Below are 16179 nucleotides of genomic sequence, written 5' to 3' on the forward strand. Positions count from 1 at the left end.
GATGGCATAATTATTAAAGATGCAGACAAATGATATCAGTTGCAGAATGCTGATAGATTGTTGACATAAATGTAGTTGAAAAGTAAAGGAGGCAATGATTTGGTTGCTGTTCTGATTTAATCCCCTATAATGCATCTGAATTTGCTCTGTGTTTTGAAAGGCACTCAGTGTAGTATCCATTCCTTTAAAAAAACTTCTGGAAGTCTAAATGCAACCCACCATTGCAGACTATTCCTTTGTGGTCAACTGCGATTACTGGAGCATGATATCTATGTCATCCCCATACTTTACAATGACTGCATCTAAAAGCCATTTTCAGCAGCACTCAAAAGCTTTATCTTAAGGCAGAAAGGCCTATCAGGCTTCACTGTGTAACCCACTACAATCCAACATGCAATGGAAGATAGAAGGAAAGAAATAAAGAGAGGGAGATAGGGGAAGGACAGGTCTATATTTTTCTGTCAACAGAGTTGCTGCATACTTCATGCCACAGTGCTGCCTGGCTCTGGTTTATTCAATGTGACGTGTTTGACTGAGTGTACAGTAAGCACATTCTCTCCTCTCTTTTTCTCTTCCTGAATGCATGAAATCCTTCCAGCAGGAGCATCCAGCACTAGGGAGCAGGTATACCACATTCCACGACCTGCATAACTTCACGTCTGCTCAGTCTGACGAAAGACTTCAAAACGAAGCTATGTAGCAGCAGTGTAAAAAACATGTTTATCTGTTATCATACACTACCACACTTGCCTGGTACGTAAGCTCCCTCTACTGAAATGACTGGCCCGTGAGCCCCTGACTCCACTTTTTTCTCTCTTTATCTCTAGATCCATTTTTTATTCTTAAGATTTCAAGATCAGGCTTGCCCCTAAGATTCCTTTTGTTTAGACACAAGCTAATGTTACATTTATTTAATTTGTGTGTGTGCTGCTGAGTTTCAGTTGAAAAGCTAACACTAAAATGTAGCTGGTTCTGCACAAGCCCTACCCCCAGGCCATGACATCAGCTCCTTGTGCCTCATTACCTATCACTGCTTTGTTCTGCCTCTCTCTCCCTCTCTCTCTTTCCCTCTCCTCCACATTGATGTGTCAATCATTTGATCTAATCCCACCAGATGCCTTCTCCCTGGTTTTGGTCACAGTTTTCCCACTTTTACCTTGATGGTCAGAGATGATGTGTTCTGTGGTTAAACATCCTTGGCCTCAGGCTTAGCCTTAGAGTTTTTTTCATTCATAGTTTGGGGTGATTCAGAGACAGATGAGATGGATTAGACAGTGGGCCTGTGGTTTCTTTGCTACTGGTGTAAGAGGAAATATCCTTCTCTGTGCTCCTATGTACAGTACAAGTCAAACGGTTGGACTCACATATTCCTTCTTTATCTTTATTATTTTCCATATGTATTAATACAGTGAAGATATCAAATATATGAAATAACAGAACTCTACATTCACTAAAAGTATAAAATAAATCAAAACAAATCTTACTGGATATTATGAATTATTCAGCAGCTAGGGACCTTTTGTATTCTCATCAGCTTGACATATGCTTGGCCTGCTTGGCATTCTAACAGCCTGCTTGATGTAGCCACATGGGGTACTTCTCCAACACTTCTATGAAGTTTCCATATATGCTCACCACCTGTTGGTTGAGAATAAAATTCTAAATTAAAGCTATATTTTTGGGGAGGGTGGGGGTTCATATGTGGCTGATGGGAGTGGCAGTGGCCATGCTGCAGTACTATCCATTTGCAGCTCAGCAATTGTGGTATATGCATGTGCAGAAAAGCAGGACATAAAGGTATTAGATAAATGGGATGTGTTATCTGAATTGTGAGGTGTATGCCCTTTCTCTTCCTGTGTGTGGTTGCGCATGTGCATGTATGTTTGTGTGCGTGTGTGTTTATGTGAGTGTGTGTATGTGTATGTGCGCACATGTACACATGTGTGTGTGTGTATGCATGCATGCGTGCACGTCTGCTCACCAGTGCATTGCAGTCATGATTTATAGCCCCAGTGGAATAGGACTGGCGTGTTGATGAGGCAGGCTTTATTTACTCAGGTAACCATTATGATGACTTCAGAGCCAATGATGAATGAGTGCTGAGAGGAGTAGGTCTGGGCAAGGGAAAATCACCATAATTGTCATATTTGATCAGAGTACCACTCTTGCTAAGGTCATGGTCGGCTGGGCCCTCTGCTTTAGAAATAAAAGCTAAGAAATAACTACAAAAACACATCTGATGCCTACATGTGATTATGTGAGACATACAAAGAAAGAGAAAGAGAAAAGAAAGAGAGAGGGCAGAGAAGGATGCATATATGTGTGGGCATCCTGTGTGTGTGTGTGTGTGTGTGTGTGTGTGTGTGTGTGTGTGTGTGTGTGTGTGTGTGTGTGTGTGTGTGTGTGTGTGTGTGTGTGTGTGTGTGTGTGTGTGTGTGTGTGTTAAATTAATGATGAATTTGTGTTAAAAGGTTTGTTCACTGTTGACATGTGTACTGCCCACATGCTAACTCTGAACATATTTACCAGCATTGTTCAGGAGAATACTATTTGGCAACAAGCACAGAAGAGGTACATAAGCAGAATGACATTTCTTCCCACTATAACAGAAGCAGCATGAATGATATGGAAAATAATGAGAGATGGTGTGAAAAAAATCCAGGGTTGATGAATATCATCATGGCAATGACTTCAATTCTATACTGGGGCATCTCAGAAGAGTCACACACACACATCAATCCTCTGCTACAAACATGGCAATATGGCAATAAGAAAAAGACTTTTTAATTACCTTTAAAAATGTTAAACACTGTAAGTCTAAAATAAGATAGACTGTATGCGTGTAAATTCTAAACTGCTGTCATGTGGTTAAGGATATGGAGGGTTGGGCACCCTGTTCCAAGCTAGAGCAGTACAAAAGACCTGTCACAAAACAAATTTTAAAATAAACAAACATCTTAACGACAGGCATTATGGAACAAAACTGCACACAAATTCTACCAAATATATGGTTCATTTTTAAGGCATTAATCAGCTTTGTGGTCTCTACTGAAGCACACAGAAGCACAGCAATGTAATCCCACACTATAACAAGCAACTCAAGTATATCTGAATACATATACTCTCTGTTCACTTTGCAGTTTGGTAGTTAAGGGTTAATAAATACAGTTTGTACTGTAATTGGCTCATATTTTTTTTAATTTATTTTTTTTATGAGAAGTAGTTATATTAGAGTGACCAGTTTTTAAACTCTACACAGAAGACAAATTTAACTGTGAAGACACTCAACAGGCTGGCAATTTAGGCAACAATATTCCTTGTGTTGCTCCATCAATGCAGTAATCAGGTCTTTGTGTTTTTGCTTTTCCTACATTTTGGCATAAAATGGAAGAATATAAATTACTCAAAAGCAAATTTGTTTTCTAAGTCCAAGCCAGTACAACTGCATGAAGGCATGTTTTAAAAGGGCTATTTCACCAATTTATGTATGTATGTATGCCAGAGAAAAGTACTAAACAAATTTTGTTCTTGTTCCTTGCATCTGAAGTCAATTTATTATGTTTTTGTGGCACAATTATTTTAACTGAATGTAAAAGCCAGAATATTATAGTACTGATATAACGATGGCCAGAAAATCAGTAGCTTCTTAATAAATCACTAAGGGTTTTACTAATACATTCGTATATACTAATAAACGAGCTTTCTTGGAAAGCTGCAATAAGAATATTATGCCATTGGCAGCACTTGCATGTGCATGTAGGACTTCCATAAAAGGAAAGCAAAAACTTGTTAACACTGTGAAAAGCAAAATTAAGGAAAGGTATGGATAGTATCTGTAGAAGATGAAAGATTCTCGCTAATGCTGCGTCAATAGACTATTCTATGAAGCCCATCTGTGGATATGCACCTGTTCATATGCAAATTTTCATTTAGCTAACTTCATTTGCTTGCACTGTATCGAGGGTTGCTTAGAAAGCTGGTAGGCTATGCCGGCTGTATTCTGTAAAGATATAATGCGCGGTCATAAAATATTTAATATAAAAGGAAATAAATTGAGCTCTGGTCTAGGTGAAATTCTTGGGAAAAGAGCCCAGTTTGTGATGACTAAATATAGTTCCAGAACTTAAAATACCTCTTCATTCAGAGCGATTTTATTTAGCTTTTACAAAGTAGAGCTTTAGTGTTTTGGTGTCGCAGCAAATTAGCTCAGATTTAGTTTTTATGTTTGTGATTTCCACATTCCTCAGCGGCACAGTGTCACGCAGTGAGCCTCAGTTAGTAACAGGGAATTGACGTACAATTTTATGACGGATCTGGCCTAGGCTAAGTATTTTAAAATAATTATTTTCGGCGGTATTTGGAAAAGGTGATGGAAAAACGCACCAGCACTCGGACGTTAAACTCAAGCGAAAGGTTTTGTATAATTTATTGTTTCGGTCAGCCGTCGGTTGGAATCGGACGGGGCTCCGGCAAACTAATTCTCTCTTTTTGCTCTATTTGCAACCTGCGATGTCTGACGTCAGTAAAGTAGTGCGCGCGTACTAGTCCCCTGCGAGCTCGGGGCGCGCCTCTGTCTTCGTCGCTGTTACAGCAAATGCGGGGATCCAGATGCACGACTGTGTGCAGTAGCCTGTAGACAGCTCGGATTCCAGCGCAGGAGAGAGCGAATGCAAAAACATACTTAAATCCGAAGAAAGCTGAAAGAGAAGGGCAAAAGAGCCGTGCATTTACAGCGCCAGCTGCGTACCAACGTGTCTTGAGGTCTTGGAAGTAAAACTGCAACAAATTCGGAATAAACGGATACACGACTGCTGTAGCCGAATGCATAGCTCACTCATGAACTCGTTTGGAATACAGTGTATCAGAATGGAAACGCAGCGTGGAATTATCGGCGCTTTTAGCTTGTGAACTGAAGTCCTCTTTTCTTCTGCTTTTGCGCCTTTTTATTTTGGATTGTGTTTTATACTTTCTGTTATTGGTTAGGTCTGTTAGATTCTTTCTATATTTTATGTAATTTGGCATCCCACAGCATTTTTTGGTTTTAATCTTTTCGGTTTCCCGAAGACTAGAGGTTCGTTGGAAGGATAGATTGTGAAAAGATTATGCGTTACGCTGCTGAAAGGTACTCATTCTTCTAAACTGAGACGTGTCATGGATGACAAACTTCATTTGTATCTACGAAACAAATCTGGGTATATCGAATAACTACTGCTGACAGAGATCAGGTAATTTGTTATTTATTTATTTTTATTCAGAGGAGACTATTTCAATGCCATCAGCACTGCATTTGCAGCCGGTGTTCATTGACTTAAAATGTTATTAGTTCGATCATTTTCTGAATTTACTTCATTTACCTGTATCTGAAGTTGCTACCGAGTTTACAAATGTTATGACAGTACCGCGGAACTGGGTTCCGTGAACTGAACCCAAAGTACCATGACCATTTCAGTTATGTTCACTTCCCCAAAAATATCTGCTCATCCTTGAACTATCTTCCGTGGACGTGACTCGCCCAGCAACGCTTTCTTCCATCTCACTTCGCGTCTTGTCAGATGTTAACTTTGCGCAGTGTGAGGAAACGTTGCTGTTATAATGAAACAATGTCGAGGAGCTAGAAACGGAGGAACCGGCTCAGTAAATCACAACTACGCTCGATATTATCGTAGAAATACGTTAAACCTGCTGCTCATTATCGTTCTGTAGAGTGAATGCAATGTCTTGTAGTGTTATTACATTAAAGATTTTCGATTTTTCTCCGTTTTTACTTAAAACATATGTATCAAACGTGTAGTCTGACGTATCGGGGCTGTGATTAACAAATATGTTAGGACAATAAAGCAGTTATTATTATGTAATTGCTTTTAAAATGAAGTATTTCAAAGCGCACAACACTTATTCGAAGATACGACGTCTTTTTACCCTTTACATATAAATTACCCATACTGTATATTTACGTTATTGCCTTTTGAGGATTTTCTTCACACATGCATTTGGTCGCCGTGAACGACACGTCCTCGGCAGTGTTTGAACGGTTGCCCATCTGTTGAGCCACAGCTTCAGTTACTCTGTGGCTGATATATATAAAAAAAATAAAAAATAAAACAACACGCCGCATAACGAGCACCATTAGTTATTTCTAAGTGGATTTGACAACCATTGATATGCTTGCGGACGTAATATCCATTTGGGCACAATGCACTTTGCCTAGCATTTCTCCTTCGCCTTTTAAAAATTTGTTTTTAGAGGTGTCTTTCCACTTTTTAGATGGCGAAATACGGGGAGCTGATCATGAGCAGTACTCGACACGGGCATCTAGGTTCAGTATGATTGAGATGCATTTCTCAGCAAAGTTGATTTTCTGAATAAGCCTTTTGTGTTGTCTTACGTTTCATGATTGACATATGTGTAGGACTAAAACACTGAGTTGATAGAAACAGAAATATTGCCTAATATTCTTCTCTCAAGATGCATAGGTTCTCAAAACCCACGGCACAAGCGCACAGAGAAAAGCTTGCCCTGATGCATCTGTTGCCTTGCAAAGATCTGGAGGTGTATCATTGGCTATGTGTATGCTGCAAAACCCAGTAAGAGCTACTGAAGCCCCTCACCATCTCATACGTGCAATGGGCCATGTAGCAGTGCATATGGACCATGAGCCAGGCAACAGCTTGGCCTTCCCTGGTTGAATGGACCCCATCCATGACCATCCTTTTTTTTTTTTTTCCAGAAACAAAAGTCCTGTTTCTTACAGAAAATTAAGCATTATGTTTTATGAGGAAACATCATGATATTTTACTGTCTGAAATTAGTGCTGGTTTACAGTGTACAGGTAGGAGAAGCCCTAATGATTATTGTTCACCAACAAATGTCAGTGCTTCAGAAAGCTTGAGTTTCAGTGTTTAATTAAACCCATGCTTAGTTCCACAACTCTGGCCCCCATCTTAAAAACAACACACAGTACACTTGGCATGGCTTGACAATAGTTATACAATACTATTTGATGTCTATGGTTAGATGCACAAATTCTTTAGGTTCTGCTCTAGGGTCACATGCCTGTACCTCCAATGTATTATAATGCAAGAGGTTCTCAGAACTAAAGAGAGAATTTGCTAATAATGAGGCACGTGAAGGTGACCTCAAATTGTGTTCATGTCCCAAAATCTATAAGGCTGTGAAACTGAGGAGACATTGATTGCCCACTCATAGAGAAAATGGATCACAAATGACCATAGCTTGAGTCCTGCTATAAAAAAAAGTAAGAAAAAAGACAAAGTGCTGAGGTAAGGCGATTTTATTTTTGTAAGTCACCATCCATTTCGGCTGGGTCCCCTAGCCAGCCATTTGCTGCTATCATCACACCTCTCTGTCCTCTGATAACTGTGGTTGTGCACCACCACACAGTGACTTCAGCAATAGCCCGCCAGCAAGATTTGCTTTTTGGTAATATTTTTCATTATGTTCAGCCATGAGAGAAAGTAAAAAAAAAAAAAAAACCTACAGAGATCATATTGATTCTTTGTCCCTAAGTCTCTGTTCTCTAGTACATCTGACCTCATGAGACATGTTCTTGGTCCCTAGTTTTTTTTCCCCCTCACTGCACTATCAAGGCTTAAAACAATGTCTCATATTTTGATATTTGACATTTTGATAACTCTATAATGTGGTGCTATTTGAACACAGGAGCTTATGTAGTCAATGCAAAATTACCCTGTTTACACTGTTTACTTAGCTTTTTCAGTAGATGGCACTAGTGAATGTTTAGTGTTAGTACACAAGTATTTTTACAGAAATGTCTGATAGGTGGCTTATTGTGTGCTCTAAGTCAAGATTTTCCACCTCTTATTCAATGCAGTGAGAAGAGTAAATGATGGAACAGAAAACTCAGATGCTGTGTTGTAGCACCTGTTGCTATTTTTGATACTGTGGATCTGAAACTTCAGAAAATCTGACTGAAAATAATCTTTAAGATGGCAGAAGAGACCTCTGGGACTCAAATCTATGAACACAAACCTAAAAGTTATTTCAGCTATAAATTACCAAGAAAAGCATTTGATAGCATAGATAATTTTATGATTGGGTAGCAACTTCTTGGATTCTATTTTTTTGTGGACATGGTGTAAGCACATAAATAAGGCATAGACACAGTGTATCATATCATCAGAGGAAAAACCATGGGGGAAAACATTCCTTGAAGTTCAAAAGGGGTTCAAAGGAAAATATTGGTACACCAGTGTCTGGAAACAGCTTTAAAATAAAATGTTAACACTAGCCAATTTCAATGCTCTTTTGCCCAAAGAAAGGACCAGATATAGAGAACAACATAATCTGACAGGATTGTGTCCCTTTTCTATCCCAAAATCCGTGTGGAAAAATGACCACAGAGTGGCCAACCTCCAATTATTCTGACTTGTACTATTACCTGAATGAATCACCACATAGGTTAAGATAGTCAAAAGTTATCTAGATGGATAGCTTATGTTAGTTAATATTGTGATCAAAATGCTCAAATATATGGCCTGATATTACGCTGCATATTATTAGCACTACTAATATCGATATCCTCTTTGTTGTGTATTAATCTGAATCAAATATGTATTTGAATCAATCAATTTTATCCGTAGTGGCTGGTAGCTACATGTTAAAGTCAACCCCAATTAAAATCTTATTTTCCACAAGCTCTTTCCAGATGGCTTTATTAAAAGTGTCTAATGAGTGAGGATAAGCTCCTTTGTCATTCCATTTAGTCATAAGCCAATTATTTTCTGAAAACATTAAGATCCAGTACTTTGGTAGTTAGCTATTAACTAACCTAGAACAAGCTAATAAAGCTTGAATCTGGATATCTTAACTCACTAGCCAAACTAATGTATCTGGGGGATTCAATACCAATTTTCTAACAACAGATTCTCAGACAGAGAAATAATTAACTTTTCGACCTACCTAACACAAACTGCTGCACACTTAGACATGGATCAGGATCCCATAAAATCCCTGTGGACAGTGAGGCCACCTGCCTGTTTATAGCTTTAAAGCCAACTAGAACGTCTTTTTGGCTCTGTTTTATGTCTTGGACTCAATTAAAATCTTAAATCAGGGATTTCAAGCTTATTTATCATGGAACCCACCACACAACAGCTGTGGCTACAGGCCATCCACAGAGAAGAGGTACATGGTAAATTGGGACGTGTATATCTGTGATCGTTATCTGGTTAGCTTGCTAAATTCCTGTTCAGCGTGTTTATGTTAGCAATGTAGCTAGGTTACCTAAATAGCCTATAGTAATGTCACATTGGACAGACTACCAAAACATCAAAGTGCTAATGACAGAAAAAGTGACAAATGTAGGACATTACTTGGTGACTCAGTAAGGTAGTTGTATATGTCAGGATATGACACCTCTGGCTATTGAATGGATTCGTTTGACCACTTTCATGGAGACGATGCATTTGCCATAAGAGCAGGTATGAAAAGGCGGTTAGTACAAGCACACTTTTAAGATAAAATTAATTCCAAACTCACGTTGCCACCAGCGGATTTTAAATGTCACACCCCATTGCAACACTCCACCCACCTTGTTGTGTTTATTTCTGTCTACCAAATGGCAATAAATACATGTATAAAATTACAAAATTAGTAAAACATGGTCTTAGGTGCCATTCACAAGATGCCTTTTAAAAGCCAGGCATGCTCGAAAAACTCATTTCTTTTTGTATAGCTAGCTCAACTAGCTCACCCCAATCCCCCCCCCCGGGTTATATGAGTAAATCACAGGCATACACAGTCTCACTTGGTCAACGGTTGAAGACTTCGCTCTCTTTTTTTTTTTTTTACCGCAAGTGTTTTCACTTTTAATCTTTTCAACTTAACGGCGCTAGAGGATGCGGTAAACATGAAGCAAGCTTTGGAGAGTTTGAAAAGGCATCATGTGAATGCCCGCTTAGGCGGTTTTAACGACCCAGCACAGCAGCGAAATTAGTGTTATTATACTTGGACATGTAAAGTTTATTTTAGTGTAATTTATTCTGACATTTTGGATAGACTATCTTTGGTTTTGTTATTTTTTTCAGTATAAGGATGAAGCAATTACTTTAGCTTTGACTTGATGCTTTTGGCGCTGTGTCATTTGTATGACATTTAGTGGCATAGACAGCAGATGATATTATGAAGCAGCTTGTCACAGATATTCTGGAACTGGATGTTATGATGCAAATGGTGTCATACAGTAAACCTGGAATAAAATACTTAATGTCAGGGGGCATTAGCATTTACCAGTAGGCCTACTGTTGTTGCCTCTAAATTACCAAGGAGAATATTATTTCATCCTAATTCGTATGGCAAAGGGGAAAACCAGTTTACCTTTAAGTTCATATACCGAAAGCTACCACACAAATGCTAGCATGTAATTGGATTCAGGCTTGGCTGAGTCTGCTAGCTTAGCATTCTGTTTTATTACACCTATGTAAGTTGCTGTTTGCATACCATCAGATGCTGTTGGTATCATAATATGGAAACCTTAATCCTCAAAGACTGACTGGTAATGAAATCTCCAGATCCAGTTTGTACTGCTCCTAAATTCTCCACTATGAACATACAGCTACCATATATTGCTATTACGGTGAATTCAGAATTGAAATCACATCATATTATTCCACTTCCAGTTTTAGTACTTGCTCTTTTCCAAAAGAATCTTTAGCTTTTGGGATACAAAGCCCTCTTGCTTTGTTAATTTCACAAGAATAAAAGTACTGCACCTGCAGCAAACTGGAAATGTTTTGCGGAAGGTTGAAAGAATCAATTTGAGTGTACCTATTAGTTATGTTATGTTTGAGGTACTGGTCACACTGAGTTGTCAAGCTCCTTAATTTGGGCAGAATTTCGGAGCATTATAATTAATTTATGGATAGTAATTTTAATATATACATTTTATTATATACATTCCTTTATATCATTGTCAGCATTTTCAATTATCTAATCTCTCCTCAGTATGCACATGAGGCTTTGTGGTAGGTTATTAAAAACAAGCTGGATTGAATCCCATGAACATGCCCTTGGGCCCATGCCAACATAGTAAACAATGCTTTGATAAACTGTTTACATCTTCAGGGAATCCACTTATTATAATTAAATATAAGTCAGATACAATGTACTGTAGTTTGAGTTCTCATAGGCTGCTGACAGTAAGAAATGTAGGCTCAATTACCCTATTCACAGATCTAACACCCCTATGAACTCATTAGATTACAAATTTAGTGTGAAGTTCTAATGAAAGCATTTTTAATAAAAAGGCCATTAAGTTTGTTTTATTTTATGTGTAGTCTGGTAAGCTTTAATGTGTTTGTGACAATAATAATAATAATAATAATAATAATAATAATAATAATAATAATAATAAAAGATAGAAAAATTCATCTAGTAGATAACATGCAGCCAAGAACAGAGAATGCAAAGGTCTGTGAGAGTACATAGCATGTTTCATTTTAGCTTTAAATGTATTTAGACTCTGGTTCTTTTTGTTTAGTAAGGGGTTATGATGGCTGAAGATTCTAATCTTCCGAGAGTGCTATAGACTACCTTTGAAAGAGCTGCAGTCCCACTGGTGTGGTAGAGATAACTTGAATTAATTCAGACCTCATTTACATTGGAATATCTTAATTACACCATGTTCAGTGTTTTTTAACCAAATCGCTTTGCATCCCATTGGTGACGTTGTTGGAAACCCCAGATGCTTTCTTTACTGACTGGGTTTATTTCCCTTCTGCCTGGTTACAATAACCATCTGTTAGTGTGCTAGCCAACCTTACACATGCAAAACTTTGTAAACACTATCCAAATGAGGTGCTTTCAATTTTTAAAATAAAGAATATAATAAAGAATATGAAAGTCTATAAACATACCTACCCCAATGAGTTTCACATAATCAAAGCTCATTAACCTGTAGACCACACACCATGGTGACCTCCTTTTAAAGAATTGCCATCATTGTTCTGGCCTTGCAGTAACAGTCATAGGTCAGTTGCTGTTGTTCTGTGAGCGACCCTGCCTATACCATGGCTGGGAGCCACAGGATAGGATAGCTGCTAAGTAAATGAGCCCCACTGCTCTTCCCTTCACTGCAATGGGCTCCCCACCCGAACATGAGCAGGGCACAATGTTCATTAGGCATTGCAGAAAATCTGATAATTACAAGATTCACAGAGCCCAAGGCAGAACACAAATGAAGATACATGTGAACACAAGTTAAGAAATAAACATAGTTGAATTACAATCATTACTGCTACTGACGACAAGGTAAAGTGAACATAAAAGCAAAATTGCTTTTAATATTTTGGCAGTGTTTGTAGTCTTTTGTGATAGTTTTCATTCTTCTCTTTTTTGTATGTTTAAGCTATCCCATGCAGGGTGACTGCATGTGATCTCCCCCACCCCTTTCCAGTCGATCTTTCTGGGATGTTTTATAATCTCCTCTCAGTGTGCCTTGACCACTGAGCATGAACAAAGGTTCAGGGACTGCAATGTCATAGAATCAAATCGATGTCTCCTTTTTACTCACCCGTCCTGGTTTTCTCGAGCGCTCCAGTGCTGATGATCAGATCATCTTTGGGAGAAATCGAGGCTGATACATCAAGTGGAGGAAGGGCACTTTAGCACAGAAGAGGTACAATCAGGCAGCGCAGGTCTGCACAGTCAGTTAGGGACCACCGGCAGTGGCAGCAGACAAGGTCCCAGCTTTACAGCGCTCACGCCCTATCTGATGACATTTGGGCAGTGGCCGTAAAGTGGAAACTGGGACACAATTAAAAGTGATTAAGCATAGAATTCTTAGTCTGAAGTTTGGCTGTACCCACAGAGAGAGAGTGGCTGAAGACTGCACCCTCAAGGACAAGCCTGCAGAGAAAGCTGCTATTTTGATTTTGTACTTTCAACCATAATTATATCTGGACAGTTTCTTGATGTGTTTTCAATATGTCAGGGTTTTTTTCCCTCTCCTTTCAAAGCCTGATCCAACAGCTTAATGTATGAGTGGCAAGAGCAGATAGCAATTATCAAAGATCATGCAGTACAGCAGCACAAGTTAGCATAAGGAAGGCCCTCTTGTTGTGTCGTTAGAGACAGCACACGGTGGAGGCCATGATTAGATAGCATTGTTCCTGATTCTTCTGGAGAGCCAAAATGTTAGTGTATGCAGTGGGGATGTAATGGACATGCTCCCCTCACCTCCACCCCCGGTAGTGCACCTTTTAATTTGCCCGTCTGCAGTTATTTGTTAATGGGCCAGCATGTGGCTTGGGCTAGGTAGCTGTGGATGCCGACACTGTGTCGACACCTTGGAGACCCAGACAGTGCTTCATCAATAAGAAGGCCTTGTGAAAAGGTTTATATATAGGGGCATTTTTATTATGTGTTGCCAAGAAGTGTGTAATTAATGTGTGCTGAGTTTCTCAAAGGGACCTGCTTCACTAGGTAATATTTCTGATGCTCTGTCATATTTATATATTTCTCCCTCACAAATGAACTGGTAGCATTTGTTAGGTCCCAGAGTAGATTTTGCTTACGGAGTTTCTACTTTTTGGCTTTCCTTTGTGTTTTGAATTAGTGCTTCTTCTTCTGTAGCAGCCATAGTCATTTACTTGAAGGCTGTTTTCTTCAAGAAATGTTGCTTTGGTGTCATGGTGTTGCCAAAACACAACACCTTTTGGTTCTGATTAGGAATGCAATGCTGCATGAGCCTTTTAAAGCTACTGAAGCAATGTTTCACCTTGGAATGAACTTATGTGTCAGGACTTTGAATTTCTGCTGTGGTTATTTGAGGCAAGGAGGTTGGCTTACTATCATTCACTAAGCCTGAACTGTTGGACTGTCATGGGTTCATCCACAAACTCTTGGCACATATTGCCATAAAAAGTGCAGCCCATTCTGCTTCTGTCACTGGCCCTTACCCACCAGTCAAGCAACACCCTAAATCATGTGTCCTTGTTGGCCACTGTCTATGAATATTAATGACTGAAGTCTGATTTCTGTGCATTGTATGTGGGCTGTTGTGTTGTTGGGTGATGGTCTGTCAGAATACCTGAACATTGCATTATTCTAGTTCAAATCTACAGTAAGTTTGCCTTCCCACTGATGTCAGTTAGCTCTGCCAGTTTGAATCTCATTTAGAGGAATAAGAAAGTAGACCAACTATAGATATGTATTCCTATAGGTATCTTTCAGACTCTGAAGATGTCCCTCGTCAATTTCAAATCTTAAAATGCTGGTGGAACTGGGGGTATAGACTGGCAGTGGTGAGCTAGTTTAATCTAGTTTAATCTAGTGTAATCTCTGCTCCATCTAGAGGATTTTTAGCAGCCTCCTGTTAGGTGTTGCTGGAAGACAACGTGGAGTTTACAGCGGGTGAGGTGACGCTGAATTAACTGTGCTCCTGCAAGAGAGGTTTGCAGTGTTCGTCCTTGCTTCTCCTGCATGTCTTTCTGGCACTCTCACAGACCTCATCTCCCTTTGTGACTGAATTTGGGGTATTATCAGTCCCAATTATTATGTCACAGCTTCAGTCAAATTTATTTGACTACACTGTGCAATAAATAAATAAATAAAACTAAACAATTATAATTACAGAGAATTGATGCACTTGTTAGCCTCTTGATTTACATGCATTACTGATACACAAGCATTGTTATCCTATCTTTATATGTTGTCCTATGTTAATATAAGATATCGGTATTGTTCAAGTTTTGTATGTTTTGATTATGAGTGCCAAAAGTACTGAGTTCATTTTAACTAAATGGTAGTATTCATCCTTTGAGAGCCAAACCTGCTCGTGTTAAAAGCGCTACCATTAGTGCCATTAGTACAGGTTTGGATCTCAAGTGATAAGTCAAAGACATTATACTTCTTTGATTTTTGAATTTGCTAACACAAGACTGCATTATTATAACAACTTGTACTTTCAGCCATCTGCAACAGTTTTAAAATGAAATGTCTAATGTTTATCTATTGTCTATAGCATGGCAAGTCTCTATGGAAGTCTCATACATATTTTGCATAAAATTGAAATATAACCTCTTTAATACCATGTCTTAATATGAAAACTTATGGAACTTAAAATATTAACTCTGACAACCCTATGATATGATGAATTTAAATCTACAAGCTCATATGTCTGTTATCAGTGTTTTGTTTTTTTGTTTGTTTTTTTTTATTTCTTATTAAAGAAAATAAAATCTAATTTTAAATTAAGGGGAATATTGTGTCTCCAGACCTGCAGCCAGTGTGCTGACTCCAGCTCTTCAGTGACTTGGCTAATTATGACCTGCAGCATGAGGCTACCCAGTGACGAATCATTACAGTGATGTGGAATATCCGGTGCAAACAAGAGTAATGTCTTACTCACTGGGCCTTCATGTGAATGATCAATGGGTGTTCTTGACAACTTGAGAATAACTGTTGGAGAACTTGTGAGAGCCGAGTACAATTAACTTTCAAGTCCAGTAGAGAAATTCCAAGTCTCCACTGAGATATGTGGAACATTTCCCCCTGGCCTTCTTTTGCTCTAATCTATATTCCTTTCAACTGAACAAACTCCTGTGACTGAGCAGCTGTTTATGCAGTGGGATACAGCCTTGGCATTATGATACGGATTCACCCAGGGCTATGACAAGACAAATTAGTTTAATAATATCAGTGGTGGCAGGGCTCAGTATTCTTTTCCACTCTTTAAAGCTGAGTCACTTTTAATACACAATTTAGAATCATTATTCACAAGTTAGCCTGCACTGGGATCCCACCTCATCAAAGCTTCTAGGTGCATCAAAACGTGTGACGTGTTTCAAGGTGGTATGTTTTGTTGGGGTTTTTTTTGGAAAGAATTTTCATCATTATAAAATCATATTTTTTAAATCAAAGTAGAGTGATATTAAATCCAAAATGTAACTTCACAGTATATTGGACAGAATTGAACTTATTTCGTATGTAAAATGTCACTCATTTTTCCTGATTTCAATATAGGCCCTTCAAAACTGTTTGTATTTTACTTGCTAATAAGTTAGTTGGTGGAAGTGATATGTGGAAGATCTTCATAGTTCCTTGATTCCAGTTGATTTGTAGTATGTAGATTGCATTAAGACAGCCAGATCTCTCTACCAACACCTGCTATATGTTGATGCCTTCTGTCAGTCTAAGTAA

At 38.6% G+C, this 16179-nt stretch overlaps 1 protein-coding gene across 11 annotated transcripts in view; it reads left to right on the forward strand.

Moving 5' to 3' along the window:
• Positions 1–4595: 4595 nt before the first annotated feature.
• Positions 4596–16179, forward strand: part of adgrb2 (adhesion G protein-coupled receptor B2) — a 187920-nt gene continuing 176336 nt past the window's right edge. For all 11 annotated transcript variants that reach the window (XM_035529185.1, XM_035529184.1, XM_035529189.1 and 8 more), the window contains exon 1: positions 4596–5225. The gene's annotated coding sequence lies outside the window, so the exon portion shown is untranslated. The remainder of the gene's footprint in view (positions 5226–16179) is intronic.

Source organism: Electrophorus electricus, chromosome 8, assembly GCF_013358815.1.
Source record: "Electrophorus electricus isolate fEleEle1 chromosome 8, fEleEle1.pri, whole genome shotgun sequence".
Lineage (NCBI taxonomy): Eukaryota > Metazoa > Chordata > Actinopteri > Gymnotiformes > Gymnotidae > Electrophorus > Electrophorus electricus.